The sequence below is a fragment of the Electrophorus electricus genome, unplaced genomic scaffold, assembly GCF_041902795.1.
Source record: "Electrophorus electricus isolate QZ-2024a unplaced genomic scaffold, ASM4190279v1 Scaffold49, whole genome shotgun sequence".
NCBI classification, from domain to species: Eukaryota; Metazoa; Chordata; class Actinopteri; order Gymnotiformes; family Gymnotidae; genus Electrophorus; species Electrophorus electricus.
Genome location: NW_027658767.1, coordinates 909050 through 926864, shown reverse-complemented (window position 1 = coordinate 926864; position 17815 = coordinate 909050). Strand labels below are relative to the sequence as shown.

Below are 17815 nucleotides of genomic sequence, written 5' to 3'. Positions count from 1 at the left end.
CAAGGCCTGTAGGGTCTGGATGATGGGGCTTCTTGGAACCAGTGGGGCTCACCAGGTGCAAATCTGGTAGGCTGTCTGAGGGAGAGTGAGGGAAACCTGTTGTCTCGTGGTTTGGGAGACTCCAGGGGGAAACTGGGCCTTGGGCTTTCCAACTGTGAAAAAGCATTTAATTTAGCATCACTATTAAATACATGCATGTGCACACACTTTGATATACTATCAAAAATATAATGTAAGCGATATTGTAGTGCCATAGGCAATCCATTTGTTGATATGCCCTAACACATTTATGCTCACTATTTACCTGGACTTTACAGTTCCTTATTTCAATCTAAAACCATCTGCTGTGTATAGCAGAACATTGCTTCATTGGATGTGCACTGCAGTGTAACTAAGTGTTTCTCTTTTCCTACTTTCTCAAGCTGTGCTCTCAGCCTTCTCAGTTCAGCTTTGATCTCCACATTCTCCCTCTGCAGTTCTTGCACTGCTAGCTCGAGGTCTAGACCTCCAAGACACCGCCCCACACGTGCAGCCTTCCGTCGGTTGTTCTCCCATGTCTTTCTCCGACATTCACCCAGGGTCTCTTTGCTCAACTCCTCCTCCACCTTATGGATTCCCATTTGGAACATACAGAGACATATGACCCAGCAATGTGTATTCGGTCCCTAGAGATCTTCAACCGACAAAGATTATATATATATATATATATAGTTATTCTGTTCTTCTCTGCGTTCTTTCTTTCTTTTTCAATCTGAGATGTTGCAGAGCCTCATTCTAATCCCTAAAAGGCAATCTCTATCTAAAAAGGGCTCATATCAAAATTTAAAGGGGTGTGTTAGTTGTAACAGTCGCCAGCTGTGTTGATAACTCACTCTACGATGCGCTGACACGGTGGAATCTTCCAGCTGCTTACCGTCCTCCTACAAAACAGAAACCTGCTTAACACACTGATATCCAGCTCAACAGGAGGATGTCTTACAATGTAGGTCGGCTCTAAAGTGGGAGAATTGCTGCAACTAACTTCAAAAGGATGAACGCTGTTCTGCCAAAAATGCATCTCACTTTTGTAATCGTATCTTTTTTAAATGTTTCTACTACTGTTTGTCTTGTTTATTCTGACTAGCAGTTGCTATCACACCACGCGACTAGAATGTTATACGTATGACGCCGCATGGTTACAGAATTCAAAAGATTACAGCTCGGACGATATTGAACGCGCGTTAAAATACGCTCATGAATGAGTTTAACAGACACCTGTTCATTTCAACACAATGGGAGAAATTACTCTGCTCACAGATCTTAGTAACGCGTTAGAGGAAAATTCGCTGCTGCACTTTAAAACACAGCGTTTTTCTTAAAACACATAAAAGGTGCAAGATCACGCGTTGTCGTGTGAGCACCTCAGTCGTAAAAAGGGCTGAGTTGTCATGAATACGTTATGATCAGGAGTAGTCGGCCGTACTGCTGCGGCATCCGGTCAAATCAACCGTCCTCTAAGAATCAGCGCAGTACTAGTTTTGGTAATAGCAGCATCTATGGACATAAACGGCGGCGAAACGGATGGTTTCTTTCTCGTCAACTTTATAGTCCATCACACCTGCTCCTATAGATCGGGATAAAATCTCCATACCAAAACCTCTGTGCATTGGCATGATGAAAATTTAGAGCGCGCAAATCCTTCACTTCTGAAACAGCAGAAATTATGTAATTTTACACAGATTAAAAAACCCCTCAACGCTAAAGACTGCTGTTGACGGAGTTTTAATGTAAATATAGTAGGTTGGGGAAGTGTAACGATGAGCAGTGTGTGGAAAAGAGTGAGATTTATTAGGGGCAAATCCAAAGTCCAGGGTCAAATTATTAACATGGAGAGTCCGAGAATTCACGATAAACTAAAGTAAAGAAAAGTGCACGAAGACAAACCAGGGATGCAGGCTATAACATTGGGGCGAGGATAAACATTCAGGCTTATATTCACATGCACGGAAGCCTCGATTAACAAACAGCAGCTGGACTTACAATAAATAGCAGGGCTTAAAAACATGGTCAAATGAGCATTAAACCAGACACAAGTGCAAATTATGAGGGGTGCAGAAAACGAAACGAAGGAATGGAACCACAACAAGGGAGTAAATGAAAATAAAGACACTAGACAGGGAAACCGTGGAGACATGAACGCTAGGAGGGTGGTCAGTGGTGACAGGAAGCTTGTTTCAGTCATGGATGTCTTTGGCAAAATGAATGCAACTAAAATGCTTTCCTCATGTGTCCTAATAACCAAATAATAACCAAGTTCTTCTTTATTTCTAAATAATATGCCTTTCGGAAATTGTATAACTGCTTGTGTTATATTACTTTCTTTTATTCAGAAACACAGGAGACTCAGGTGAAAAGTGTGATGGAAATTATACACTTATTATTATATCCTAAAACTTGTCTCACCTAATCGTAGTCATCAGTTTATTAGATAAATGCATACCTATTTTTATGTTTGTGTTTCACATGTTCCATTCCTTTTCTCTTCTTTGAAAGAAAAATTCCTTAACTTAATCAAAGACTAGGATTAAAAAAATAAAATAAAATAAAATCATAGACAGGTCAGCTGAGCCCACTCCCTTGTCGTAATGTCCCCATATTGACAGTTAAATACCACATATTAAATACAATAGAGACTGGAGTGTCTTGTTTTTCTCTGAACATTCCACAGTGCATCTAGAATTTTAATAGTTGTTTATTTCTGCTCAGTTTTTCTGCTCTTATTTTAATTTGTTTTTGTCTTAAGGAGAAAAAAAAGGCGACAAACGAGACCTGTGACCCCAGGGGGAAATCGTGGATCAGATGCCTCACACCAAGTCACTGTGTAAACAACACCAGGTTCATGTTTTAGTGTGAGGAATGAGTGCAGGAGTGTTTTGAAAGAGCAAATACAAACACTAACAAGAAGAGAACAAAGAAAACAGGAAGGAGAAGCTCCTTTCCTTTTTGAGTTACTTACTGAGATCATTCTCATAGCAAGTTCATTACACCTTGTGTACTTGTTGTAGTGCAGTTTGCTGTTTCTATATTGGCTGAGAGAAGGAGCAGACCTGTTCCATTTACATTTAAACAACAGAATCTTGTCAGTGGAGGATGTACTTTCTCAAACCTTTTTAACTGGTATCTCGCCTCTGTGTCTCTCTGTGTTCGCAGGACAGGGACCACTGCACGCCTCGCACCAGAACACCTTTCCAGTGATGACTCCCCTTGTGTGGAATTAGTTCACAGCTGTTTAGTCTTATACTTATCCACAACTAGGATTAGTCCATTTACTATTTCTTAGAAGTGGGGATCAAGAACATTGGAAGACGTGAGTAGTTTTTTGGAGCAATACAGATCAATACATAAAAACAGGCAAATGACCTGGTTATACTCAAATACATCCATAAACATATCAAACAAAGTAATGCTTAGGTATGAATTTTCTTGACTTCGTGACCTATTATGAAGCTTAACTTGTTATGAACTGACACGTGATAATGTTCACACATTTAGCTGCAATTCTTTGTTTAACTTCAGAGGGTTAAATGGAGCTCACCCAGATGATGGTGTTGACTGCTTCAAGGATTTTCACTAGAAGTTATATAACTGCAAGTTATATTACCGATGTCTAAGTGTATGCAGCGCAGAATTCTTTATTCGTAATGTAATACATGTCCTATTTCATTCTACAAGATAAACAGGTTGGAAAATATTTGTGTAAAATAGATTATGATTATTTTTGGAACATAAAGCCATGCAAACATTGTAAGTGGACATCAAGGAAAAATATAAAATAAAAGAATAGTATAGCATACAGTTACAGGGTATGCCTGTTTTCATTGATTACTAGGGAAGCTCTTTGTCTCCCTCTTGTGGCCATTGTTGTCTGAGCCAACAACCATATCAGCATAAGTGACATGAAGTTACAGAAATTAATTAAAACTAAAACGTATTTTTATAAACACGATTTGACAGTGTGTTTTACATATTCTGGTTGAATATGACATTTATGTGTACAAGATTATAAAAAACACAATCATACATTTACCTGATACTTATATCCAAAGTGACTTACGAGTGAGTATAACTTGAGCAATTGAGGGTTAAGGGCCTTGCTCAGAGAACCAACAGTGGCAACTTGGCAGCAGTAGGGCTGGAACCAGTAAGCTTCTGACTACAAGTCAAGTATTTTAACCAATGGGCTACCACTGATCACTGCTGCTGCTGCTGACCATAAATGTTAGAATTTACAATGTTGGATACTAAACTATTTAAAAAACATTTTGAAACATTTATTTATTTCATTTCCCCTAACCTTTGACAGCACGGCTAGTCCAGACCTCTGTATATGCATCTTCTTACCCCTTCTCTCTGCACAAAGAAAATAAAAGACATTAAGAAGAGACTAATTGCCCAAAGGATAAAAAAATTAAATGACATTTATAATGATAAAAGGAAAAAGTAAATAGATAACAGTAGATGTGTTAATATAAAATCAAAAGTCATCTAAACAGAACTCAATGCAATAAGTGTGTTTTGAGATGTTTTTGTTTTGTTGTTTGTTTGGGGTTTTTTTCCTTTCAAGTGCTAATGCCATCATGGGTTGCTAGACCTTGAAGACATTTAAAGAATAATAAAATAATCTTCAAATGTTTTTATAGTTATGAAGTTATAAAGCCTATAAAGGCGTTTGACCCTGATTTTGCTGTAAAAAACAGATGTGTTCACACTGCACAACTGCACTGCTTTATGTGATCTCCTGCTCACATCTGGCAGACACGCTTATCTATAGCAACTTACAGTTTCAACTATATTACAGAGCTAGGTCCATATAGCGGTAGGAGTTTGATTCAGTTCAGTTCAGCTCACTCAGGCTTTCATTTCTATTGTCTTGTCTTCAAGTTTTGTTTCATTGTCCCTAATAAGTCCAAATTGTGCTTGTCTACTCATGTCTCACTGTCCTCCTTTGCTTGATGTCACAACTTCATTGATACCTAAAGTGAATGTTGGAAATATCACATGTTCTTTGAGTAGGAATCAAATATCATTGCACTAATACACTGGACTGATAGTGGACTCTGATGAGGTACACCTACCCCTGATGTCGTGATGTTACTGAGCCTCATCCTGTCTCAGATGCCTTGGCTACTCCCATCATCCCCTGATGTCCCCTGTTGTAGCCCACACCACCTCCACCCCAACCAACTACTCTCTGTTGCCCTTAATGGACGTTCTCTTGCGACTTGGGTCTCGGACACATGCACACTATCGGGACAAGACTAGAACCTCCAGAAAGTTGGTCTAAACATTAAATGCTTATTTCATTTTTTAATTTATGTCTCTCTTTAAACAGCCAGAGGAGGATGGGGCCCCCTTTGAGTCTTGGTACCTCTCAAGGTTTCTTCCTCATGCTCTAGGGAGCTTTTCCTTGCCACTGTCACCCTTGGCTTGCTTACTGGGGGCTTGGACTTGGACATTTGAAAGCTGCTTTGTAACAACACCTGTTGTAATAAAATAAAATAAAATAAAATTTTAAAAAGCACTTTATAAATAAATTTTGAGTATTTGATTTTTATATGTAATCTTAAAATTTATAAGATAACTAAAATTTGTTTTTTAATCATTACATTTTTTCACTTAAAACAAAAATAGAATTTGGAGAGTCCCAATAATCTAGAAAAATCAAATCTCATCATTACAGTGCCAACAACACATCAACATCACCAGACTTCAAAGCACTTGTCTAAGAGGAAGATTTGTATGCCTGTAATTCTGTTGTTGAAGAGCCTATAAAATCAAAATAGACTTTTAAATTTGAAATTTTAAACTCAAATAAATACAGCCTTATTTTACATGCCTAAACACACACACACACACACACACACACACACACACACACACACACACACACACACACAGTTACCTCACAGTGTAAATATTGTTGTTGGTGGAGAAAGTATCATAGATCCTCTTTGCTGACACATCAGTGATGTCATTGTGACTGAGGTTGAAATTAGATGGATTATAATTACCACATTGTTCAGGATTCCCAAACACACCTCCCTCTACTAAATCACCGTGTAGTAGTACAAACACCTGTAGATTTATATATCAATGAATTAAATTAATGAACGAATGAATGAATAAACGAATGACTGAATTAGCAAATGAATGAATAAGCAAAGCAATAAATAGTATATTTGTGTCAGTGGACCTGAGTCATTAATGGCCAGATAATTATGCATTTTGACATTTTAAACAAATTATCATTTCTTTCAGTTCTTGTACACATGACTTGTTATCTATCAGGCATGAAACTGTAAATCATAAAGAGTCTGTTATGCCTTATTTCTCTTTTTAATGAGAACATGTGTTTCTACAAGCAGTCTGGATATTCTGTAGACCACAGAGGTCCATCCTGTCAAGTACAGGAAGTGATCAGTGAACCAGGCAGCCAATGAGAGAGGTCGTCATTTCCAAATAAAATCACCAAGAAAATCAAGCTTTTTGCTGTTTGCTTTTGAAAAAAAAAAAAGTCATTGAAGGAACACAGGATATGACTGAATGAGCAAAGTTACATTTATATAGAGCCTTTCAAGGAACATACAATGCTTTACAATGAACACACACAGCTTCTATGTTCAGTCACATGCCAGATTTTGTGTTAAATTGTGAGAAAAAGAGTAAAATGTGTTATATCTATGTTAGTGTTCACTGTGGACTCAACAATCAAGACTCTCTACACATCCCTCCTCCTGCTTGTCCACTCACTCCAGGATGTGGGCTTTGTGCTGGTGTGGGAACAGCAGCTGCAGGCAGTGGTCAGTGAGCTGACAGTGGCTAAGGTCCAGTTCTGACAGCCCTTCAGAATGTTCCAGAAACAGCGCCAGTGACGTTACGGCAAAGTAGACGAGCTTCGACCAGCTCATGGGAGCACTACACATCCCCAACATTAAGCAGCAAAACCCCAGAGACCTTCTGCCTGTACTGGCCAGACCTGATACAAGGATAGGAATTTCAATTTATTCATATTGGATATAAGAATGATTAATGGCTGCTGAGCGAAGCACTTTCATTGAAAATTCATCCACCAATTTAAATTCTTTTTTTTCTTTTTTTTTTTTTTTTGTAACCAGAAACAGGGCACACCAGCCAGGAATACATTCCAGGTCTGTTTTAGAACACTGGCTGTGATTCATTACATTTTGGCAATTGTGAAAAGAAACTGGATGATACTTCTAAAAGTAATTGTGTTTGCAGTTTATTTGCACAGTTACATGAACAACACTGGTAGCATAGTCAACAGGCTTGATGGTTTTCCAGTGCACGACACTGTGATACCAGGGCTGGCCCAAGCCTGTGTGGGGCCCCATGCAGAAATCTGAGCTGCCCCTTCATAACATAGATAAAAAACAAATAGAAATAAATACAAGGCCTTAGCACGCACTCATTTTGCTTATACGCCGGGACAATTGTTCTGCTGTTATCCTACCTATTGAGCAGTCCTACCTAGATTTAATGCACTTATGTACATCACCCTTAGTCCAGGTTTCTGGTGTTTATTTTAGATGCATTTTTAGTTGTATATATTATAATTAGGCTACTGTGGACAATTGTATACCGTATAGCTACAGCACCTGTACTTCACACACATGAAGTAATCGGATCTAGAAAGTTGCCAACCCTATTAAAATATTAGGTTTATAGTATAATATTTGAATCAAACAGACAAAGCATTAATCACAATCATTTGCATGATGATTAAATCTTGAACCAAAAATGTATCAGAGAGCTGTAGTGTTTTTCACAGACACACACCCAATTAAACTGTGCTTGACCATTTCTTGCTCTCTATATCATTCTCTGCAGTTTACTGAGAAAGACCTGACACTGGGTAATGCCATTGTCTATTCGAAGGCCAAAACAACAACAATCTTGGTTATCAAAGATTCACTCCACCCTGACCACAGCCTCTTCTTTTAGAAGCTATGAAAAAACCACCATCGCAGCTTGTGAGCACAAATCTAGCCTCTTAAAAATACTCGCCTGGAATTAAACCTAGTAGAGTTCCACAACGAGGTGCAATTTGTAAAAGGACGTCTTTTTCTCTCAGAGTTAGAAATCTGCAGAAATAAATACATCAGTTAAATTTTTAAATATGTAGGTTAGAAATCCAAGTATAAAGAGCAGATATATTATCTGTGCTAATTAATGAATGTATTTAAAGTATACATTTAGTAGGCCTAAAAATAGAACTTGTATGTAAATCATATCTAAAAATTTTTATTTAGAGTAAATTACATGTGACATATTGAAGATTTTGATTTTTTTGGCCTGCTACCACCACACCGCCTCATCGGGAACTGTTACACTTTATTTTTTATTTATTTTTATTTATAACTTAAAAATAATCACCTGGAATGTAAACTTAGCCGAGGTCCACAACGAGGTGCAATTTGTAAAAGGACGTTTTTTTTCTCTCAGAGTTAGACATCTGGAGAAATAAATATATGAATTTATTACCCCCCATCAGTGGACCTTTAGAGCTTTATTATTAAAAATAAGACAGACAGATGAACAGAGAAACCCAAAATGTATATATAATATTTTTAAGTATTCGCCATCTGCACCATTACAGGAATGATGTGTGTGTGTGTGTGTGTGTGTGTGTGTGTGTGTGTGTGTGTGTGTGTGTGTGTGTGTGTGTGTGTGTGTGTGTATGTATGTATGTATGTATCTATGTATATGGTTATGTGTGAGTACATGTATGTTGGATTGTATATGTACACGTATTAGAGTGTGATATTTAGCGTTTATGGATTGGCTCTGTATGGATTTTATCAAAGGTGTCCACTCTAGATTATTGGTTCTGTTATTGATTAATTCTGAGAATTATTCTATTGATATATATACTATCAATAGATTTTTCTATTGGGTGACACTAATATTATTTTTTGTTTTCCAGTTCATGAGTATGTTTTTTTGTTTGTTGTTTTTTTTGCAAGAATATTTTTATTATATCAATATAATAATGTTATACATAGTATCCTGTCATATTGGTTGATGATATGTCTCCTAGGAGACATAAAGATGGTGTTGGATGGATATGGTTATTTAAAGCATGGGATATGTTGGTGATGCACTATATTGGACTGTTTGCACTTGTGTAGCATGTTGTCTGTTGCACTGTTGTTTTTATGTTGCACCATGGCCCTGGAGGAACGTTGTCTCGTTTTTGTTGTGTACTTGTATATATAGCTGAAATGACAATAAAACCACTTGAACTTGAACTCGAACTTGATGACGACTTGCCAAAATTGCTTGATAGGTGTGCTCTGCCACGTGACGTGAATGTAATCGTCAACTGTGATTTGAATAAAGTATGTACAGATTGCTGAGCTTGTGAAACCAATTTTAAACATCCAATGTGTAGTATAATGTACTCTGTATTATTTTGTACTGAATGCATTGTAGGTTAGTGTTGCAGTCATGTGGTAATTATTATTACACATTTTAATCCAAACTGCAGCGTCGGGGGCTAGTAATAAATGTTCCTCCTATTGTCTCGATGGGAGAGTAACTGTGAGATTTGATTTCACTATTATTTTGTATATCTTAGATAATAGGTTTTTTGTATTAAGAATGCTTGTTTATAAATTCTGATATGGATGTAGGTATCGGAATTGATTTTTGAACACATAGGTGATCTTAGCTGATGGTATTGTAGGAACTGGGGGCTTTCTATAGCATATTTTGGGGCTAGTTGTGGGCGTGACATGAAACAAGTCTTAGGATAAATATGTTTAAGGTTTGTAATGCCTTTTTCTATCCAAGATGTAAAGTTTAATATTTTTGTTCATGGTAAAGCCTGGATTGTTCCAAATTGGAGAATGAATAGTTCGTGTGAGTGTGGAGTTTGATATCTTGTGGAATTTCCACCAGACTGTTAGTGTCATGGCCACCTTCAAACTGTTGAAACATGGATATTTTTGAATATGAGTCTGGGCACATTTGAAACACCTGCCGCAAACATTACTGACATTATATCTTGTTTATGTGATTGGCTGTGCAAACAAGCTGGCCTGAGAGGTGTGTAGCGGGATATGACTCAGTGCATCTCTGGTGCAGCTTTTGATGAGTACAGTGTCATGAGTGTGTCTGTCCAGCAGCACAAAAAGGGGATACAGCTTCTTCTACTGGAGGTTTCCGATAAATATGTAGATATGTTAGTATGTAATAGAAAGACAGCTGTCCATCCTCATAGTCTAGGTACATGCCCACATTCCTGGGCAATTGTGTCAGGGGCAGAGGGGTCTCAGGCATGGTGCAGGTGTACGACTTCTGGTTGCTCCTCCAGAGCACCCAGAAACCCTCACAGTGGGTTTCTCAACTTGCTCAGACTCAAATCTCAATATCGGCATCCGAACCGTCTTAGAGAGGAACAAAAAACACAACTCATTTGATTAAATTGTTCCAGTATAAATATGGTTATCAAACATGCTTTTAAAAATACACTTCCATGGAGATGGTGCCCTACAGGGTAGTGTTGGAACAGTGTGTACAGGCTTAGTGTCATGTTGTGGCCCCGCCCCCTCCTCAAACATCTTGGTATGTGTGTGTTCGTCTGTGTTGCCACACCCTCTCGTGCCGTTCACCTGTTCTCTGTTATGTGTAATCGGCTTGGGTGTATATATGTCTCGTGTGTCATAGTACGTGTGTTGGTGTTTGAGATGTGCATTGTATTTGAGCTTTGTTGTATGTTTTGCATGTTTGTAAAAATAAAAGTGCGTTTCATCTTGCCTCGTCCCCGCATCCTGCTTATCCTCGCAACGTCACAAGTAGACCACTTTAGATGTAACTTAGAACCTCCAGTGACCTCTGTATGTGTTTCTTTAGTTGTATGAGCTCCACTGGAGGACTCTGAATAGTTGACAATGGAAGAGGGGTATATCAGATTCACCCCTTCTGCCTCGGTGTGACAGATTAACACACTGCATTAACGTTTAGAAATAAAAACATATGGTAAACACAGTCTAGAAAATATTACCTTGTAACAATTCATTCAGTATATGAACTGTTTTCTGTGTCCTTATGTCTATAAATTAAAAGTAATAAAACATTTAAATGATAAATAAATTACAATGAATGTATAAATGTTCACAAATAAGAAACTACATTGGTCTGCACTTTTCTCCACAGATTCAAGGAACTCATGAAAGTTGGAAGCTATAGAAACACATAATACAGAATTATAGACTGACTGATGTGTGAGCAGAAAGATCACTGTGATGTTCTCATATCTAAAGCACTCAAAGCATTGATGTTATGTAAATGAACTGTGATCTGATTGGTTTAAGGAAATAGATTCACCTACTTTGAAGTTCAAGTTTTTATCAAAAGGTTAGAACTGGTTGACTATACTTTGTCTGTCCTCCAACAGGAAATTTAAACATTTATATCCAAAGTATTACGCGATAGAAATCAATTCAAGACTACCCGTTATTGACCGCTAGAAGGGGGAAGATACGAAGAAATAAATGAGTCCAGCTCCTCCTGCCCGACTTTACGGTGAGACTCTGCTTTTACGTCATTAAAACGCTAAAGATAAAAGGCCGCCATATTTGTAGTTCCACAACGTGAAAAGGCGTCATTTTGTATGCCAAAGAATGAATAAACACCATGCCATGCCTTGAAGACGACGAAATTGCAATCTATTTAGCTAGCCATAAGAATAAGAATAGCTGCTTGATTTATATAATCACAAATATATTGTGTTATGCCTCTTTTCCCAGTTAACACTCTTTTTATTACCTCAAACTTATGCTTATTTTGCATCTCTTCTAGGTATTTTAGCAGTATTCTAGTTCAGTGGTATCTTTGTCTCTAACCTACTGTACTTGCTAGGATACAATAGATGACAAAGTATTTTTGTAAGTCACTCTGGATAAAAGCATCTGCTAAATGCCAAAAATGTAAATGTAAATGTAAATGTAAATGGAGGGTTGTATTAATACAGAATCCTGTTGTTGTGAAGCATAGTGTCATAGCATTTAAATTGATACTGTATGTATATCAACTTGGCAGCTCAGCTCAGCCAATCAGATTTTAAGGCCAGATCTCTCTATGGCTTTTTATACTTCCAGCCAGCTGCTTCAGCAGTGCGCAGTGCTGTTGCACAAAGTCCAGGGAAGCGTCTCCGTTGCAGAGGATGTCTGCTCAGTCAGCTGTAGCAGGCAGTCTTCACGCAGGAGCACTCAGAGGCCTGGATCAGCTTCTTTGAGACCGACATCCCGAACCATGGAAAACTGTCCTATGAATACGGTTATCGATTTCAGCAAGAGTGCTGAACATGTGGAGACTCACTCAACCAGCCAAAGAAAGCACAGTGGACTAGCTAAAAAAGTGCAGAATCTGGTTACTGAAAATGAGCGTGATTCCTGGACAGCTATTTCCCAAACCCAGAGATTCCCGATATGGCAATCAAGAAATTCAGCAATGACTACACCAAGAAGCCTTATGATGACGCCTGTTGAGGAAATCTGTTTGAATCTGGACACCCTATTTGCCACTCCACGAAGTTCCAAGTGTTCATTTTCAACTAGAAACAGCCCTACTTCTTTACTGATGTGTTTTGACCTACCTGGTGTGCCCATTTATGAGCTGGACCACACTTTGACTGTCCGGGACAAAGCTAGAAGTTGCTCGCCTGATCTTAAAATGGACACAAATCCACAAAGCCGCAAGTGTGCATCTGCGCCTTCGGCTGGACGCGGAGCTGCTCTCTTGCCCTCTGCTTTGGACTTTCTGCCACACGATGTTCCTCCTTCTGAGCCAGCCCAATCTCGGACCTTCCTGGATGAAGCTAACAGTACAGTAACAGAACAGTAACAGATGAAGCTCTTACTTGACCTGGATGAACTGAGTGTGAGGACGCCTGAGCCGTTCGACCTGGAAGAGCAGGACAGCTGTCGTGGCAGTGTAGCCTCCTGGCCTGCACATCCGTGGTCTGAAGACAGCCCTTGTGCAATGCTGAAAACCAGCCTTAACCTTGACTGAACATTTCAGTTAGCCTGATATCGCAATAATATCCCAATATCTTATGGTATTTCAATAAAAAGCATGAATAAAAATCACAGCAAGCCGTATAGTTACTGTAGGACATATACATACACAGGGGCAGCTGTTATAAATGGGCTAGTGGGGCTAAATCCTAATCATAATCATCAATACCATATTCTTACCATTCAAACCTTCTTATATGTAGTTAAGAAATGCATTGAAGCAGATTATTTTGGACTTCTGTGGACCCAAGAACAATAGCATCACTTAAAGGTCATAATAAAAATACAAATTGGCTAAGATGGACTGATTTGATCTAGCCACAAGCTGCAGATTCACACAGCCTATCTAGCAAGCACATTCTGACATATTACATACACTGAAATCAGTGAAATACTCCACTAATTAGATCTTCTTGGGCTAATTTTTTTAGGCCCACAATGTCAAGCTCCACCTTCTTGATATCTACATTTCAGTACTGTTTGAAAAGGACTGGCTATAAAAAGCAAATCACTGACTATAAAAATGTAGAAATGTAAGAAAACACATGGAGGGCTCATTAAGAGTGAGTACATTCATAACACGTGGTCAGTGTTTGTAGTCGTTTTTGTTTATCTAAATGTATCCTAGTCTGTTTATGCCTGGGAACAACCGCAAAGCATTAGTTATCTAGCTTTCATTGCTTAAAGCCAGAATGTTTATATTTTTCTTTGGTTGCCTGTTTGTTTTGTTTAGTTGATGATGTTAAAAACATCTCTGCCACATATTTGCCATATAAAAGATAAGAGAAATATATGTTTCAAATATGATGTGAGCATTCTACGACATTAAAAGTCGCATCCGTTTTTCTTTGTTTCAATAGGCCTTTATTCTAACAGTCATATATGCTAGCATAAATAAATAAAATGCTGAATTGCATAGATCATTGAGTTAAGGCTGCTGTCCTTCCTCTGAGTGTTGTGGAGCCTTTTGGAAGTGCCTCATTATTGCTGAAGAAACCCTTATCTCTACAATATAGCACATTTCCAAGCAGGAAATAAAATGTAGGAATATCAAATGTGCAATCATGAGGTTTATAATTTTTGGTTCCTATATAGATGCAAATGATTCTGAAGCCAAGCAGACGAAACGGTGCTTGTCCAGTTTCTCTGTTCACTCTGATTTCCAGACCTAAGAGGTTCAGTGTGAGAAAGGTAGATGTGTTCAACACTGCACTGAAACCTCAATGGTGGACATTTCCATCAGATACTCTTATATCAGCTTGTATTGAAACAAGCTGGTGATATGGAGCTGAAATGATAGCTCTTCATCATGAAAACAGAGGGACTGGGCTTGACAACATGACATGATTTATAGGGGGCGTCAGGGTGGGCATTGACCATATGCCTGTCACATTTGGTCCTTTATATTGATTGGTTGTCCTTCCTGCAGCAGTGGTCTTTGGGCCACCTCCCATCTCAACCCCCTCACAGGCTGATGCTTTTATCCAAAGCAACTTACAATTACAACCGAGTACAACTTGAGAAACTGAGGGTTAAGGGCCTTGCTCAGGGGTCCAACAGCTTGGCAGTGGTGGCACTTGAACCAGCAACCTTCTGATTATAAGTCAATTACCTTAACCCCTGAGCTCGGACAGTTCAAGAGGAAGGTCAGCTAGTTCACTATGTGACATTAAATCACTTCAGTGGTGTATAATTATGCTGGAGTGACTTCTCATCATGTTTATTGGCAGAGACATTGAATTTGACATTTTTGGAGTAGGTATTATAGTTAATGGACTGGAGTAAGTTCCATTACGTAAAATTGTATTTTGAATGAATGAATTGAACAAATGCAGTTTGTCACATTTTTTACACTGAGGAAGTAATAAACTACTTCTGATTTCACACAAATACTTAGTTTTACCTGGATTATATTTTTTATGGGTGTAAAGCAAACTGTTTTGTATTTGGCATTCAACTCATTCAAACAAGTCTTCTGTTTTGTTTAGCTGTGTAACGTTGAGCGGTAAGGAGGCAGACACGTGCGGAGAAGAGCGAGATTTAATAGGGGCAAATACAAAATCAGTCGTTTAGGCAGTCCAGGGTCAAAGAGCCAACACAGAGAGCGAGGCGATACATGATTAAACAAAACAAACACACAAAGGCACGAAAGCAAACAGGGAAGCAGGCTATAACTAAGGCTAGGGAAAACTCAGAGCTAGGAAACACGGAGCACAAACCAACACAACCATACGAATAAACATGCAAACATTCAATGAACTAAACACATAGACCAATCAGTCAAAATTCAATAATTCAAATGAACAGCAAAATCTAAGGGAACAAGGCAGGGTTTAAATATATTCAACTTCACAAAACTAGAAACGAAGGACAGGTGTAAGCAATCAAACAAGGTGAGGACAAAATCAAACTATGGAACGGAACAGAGCTAAACACAAGACAGGGAAAACACGGAACACCGAAGATGAAAGGGACTGATCGTGACAAGTTGTTTATTTTAAGAGACTTTTCTTATTCTTTTTGTATATTTCCAATTGCTCTTTAATAAAGCAAAGTATTACTTATCTGAAAAATCAGTTAGTTGATGCCATAATCGAGAGAATACTCGATTACTAAAATATCCTATAGCTGCAGGCCTAGTGTGCATATATAAAATATGGCATTGAAATAAATGGAACCAATGCTAAAGTATGGCTCTGAAACAGAGAAGGTCTCTTCTGTGATAAGCTCTGGAAATAAACTGATGCATACCGACATTTGTAATGTAATGTAAACCTGACATTACAAATGTAAACCTGGAATTACCGTTACAGTATCTGAACCATAACTGCTGCTGATGCAACAAAATGGTCCAAAATTAATTATGGAAATAACAGAGCGCCCTTTAACTTCATCACCACAATGGCTGACACATGGCAGTTTCATAGAGGAAGCCTCTTTCTGTCCTCTGCATTCTTATGAATGACACTAATATAGTACACACAAATATTTGCCAAGCAAAAAGACACTTAGAATGATACTATCAGCAAATCAAAGATGGCCCAGAAGCTCCAGGTGACCATGAGTTGATACTGTACCTTGCTGCTGGCAGGAGTCCACAGACAGCAATGAATGCATCTGTGTTTTGTCTGCTGCAGGTAAGTAGGTCAAGAATGGCTCACCTAGTGTGTGTGTGTGTGTGTGTGTGTGTGTGTGTCTGTGTCTGTGTCTGTCTGAGTGCATGAGCGTGTGCAGTACCTTGCAGGCCACACGGTGGGGACAGAGCATCCCAAAGCCCAGAGGAAGCTGGATAGTCCTAAGCAGGGCCACCACGTCCAAGTGCTTTGTGAAACCCTGTGAAGAATGCTGGAGTGAGAAAAGTGGACGATGAAGAGAGACGGCAAAGCGAGACATGGAGGTGGAGCTTACTTATGTAGGTGGGGCTTACTTATGGAGGTGTATCTTACTTATGGAGGTGGGGCTTACTTATGGAGGTGGGCCTTACATGGCTTCGGGATCATACTCTGACCAGATCCTTTTGAACTCATCCAAGTGATGCAATCCCAGAATCGACCAATCATGTGTCAAGTAGTCAAAATTGTCCACGATGACAGCAACAATGAGATTGATAATCTGGGAAAGGTGATAAATGGACACAGCAAATAAAGAGGAATGTAAGCATCTGAATTAAATTCACATGAAAGTAAAAGAATTGTGCATTACCAAGAAAGCACAGAGCATGAAGAAGCTGATGAAATAGATGATGGCAAAGTTGCTGCCGCAGGTGAATTCCTTGCCGGGCTCGTAGTCCGACTCTGGATCACAGCGTTTCCCTGGCAATCTGGCCAACATAATCTCCTGCCAAGCCTCGCCCGTGGCACACCTATGTACGCACACACACACAAACACGAGCACACACGCACACAGGTGGGGATGAGACTCATCCAACCTGAGTGCAGTTTTGTCTACGCTCCCGCGGGCTGTGAGGTCCACAATGACTCCACTGCTGTGCCTCCTGCTGGCTCCTCTGCTCCAATGTCTGCTAGGGAGAAAGACAGTCAGGCAAGCACCATGTCCCTGAGATGCCTGCACAGCAGTGGGTTCATATTCGGTGCTCTTCAAATGACGTGTATTTGTATGTTCACACTCATCAGAATCTGTATTCCCTCCCCCACCCACCTGCATGCCAATCACAGCATAGATGAAGAAGATCATGGCGATGAGCAGCGCTACATAAGGGAGGGCCTTTGGGACAAACAGAAGAAAACAGAAGAAAAAAATCTCATTTGAATTCTCAGCTTTTGTGTGTTCAGGTAGAGAGAAGAAACTGAGGGGTTTTTTGTTGTTGTTGCAGTGACCATTGACCTAAAGAGATTTCACAAAGGTCCAGAGGCGTGTGCGGATGCCCTCCCCCTTGCTGAGCATCTTAACCAGTCTCATCACACGAAACAGACAGAAGAAAGCGATATACACCCGAGAACTGTCTTCAGAGCTCTGTGGAAAAGGAAGTAAGAGAGGCAGAGGCTATATAAAGAATTTCTATGAGTAAGATTATCTGATTGCTGTGCCTAATGTCTAGTAGATCTCCAAGTTTATAAACTTGCAATAATATCACCTTCTGGACAGTCTTAAAAATTCAATTGCAGTGATGATTATGACAAGTATATAGTTGTAAATAATTTTTGCTGATTACTGATTATAAATAATGATTCTAATGAAATAATAATCTAAAATACTAATGAGAATATTTCTGAGAA

At 39.0% G+C, this 17815-nt stretch overlaps 1 pseudogene; it reads right to left on the bottom strand.

Annotated features, from left to right (window-relative positions):
• Positions 1 to 12730: 12730 nt before the first annotated feature.
• Positions 12731 to 17498, bottom strand: LOC145656131 (voltage-dependent L-type calcium channel subunit alpha-1D-like; annotated as a pseudogene).
• Between the last annotated feature and the right edge of the window lie 317 nt (positions 17499 to 17815).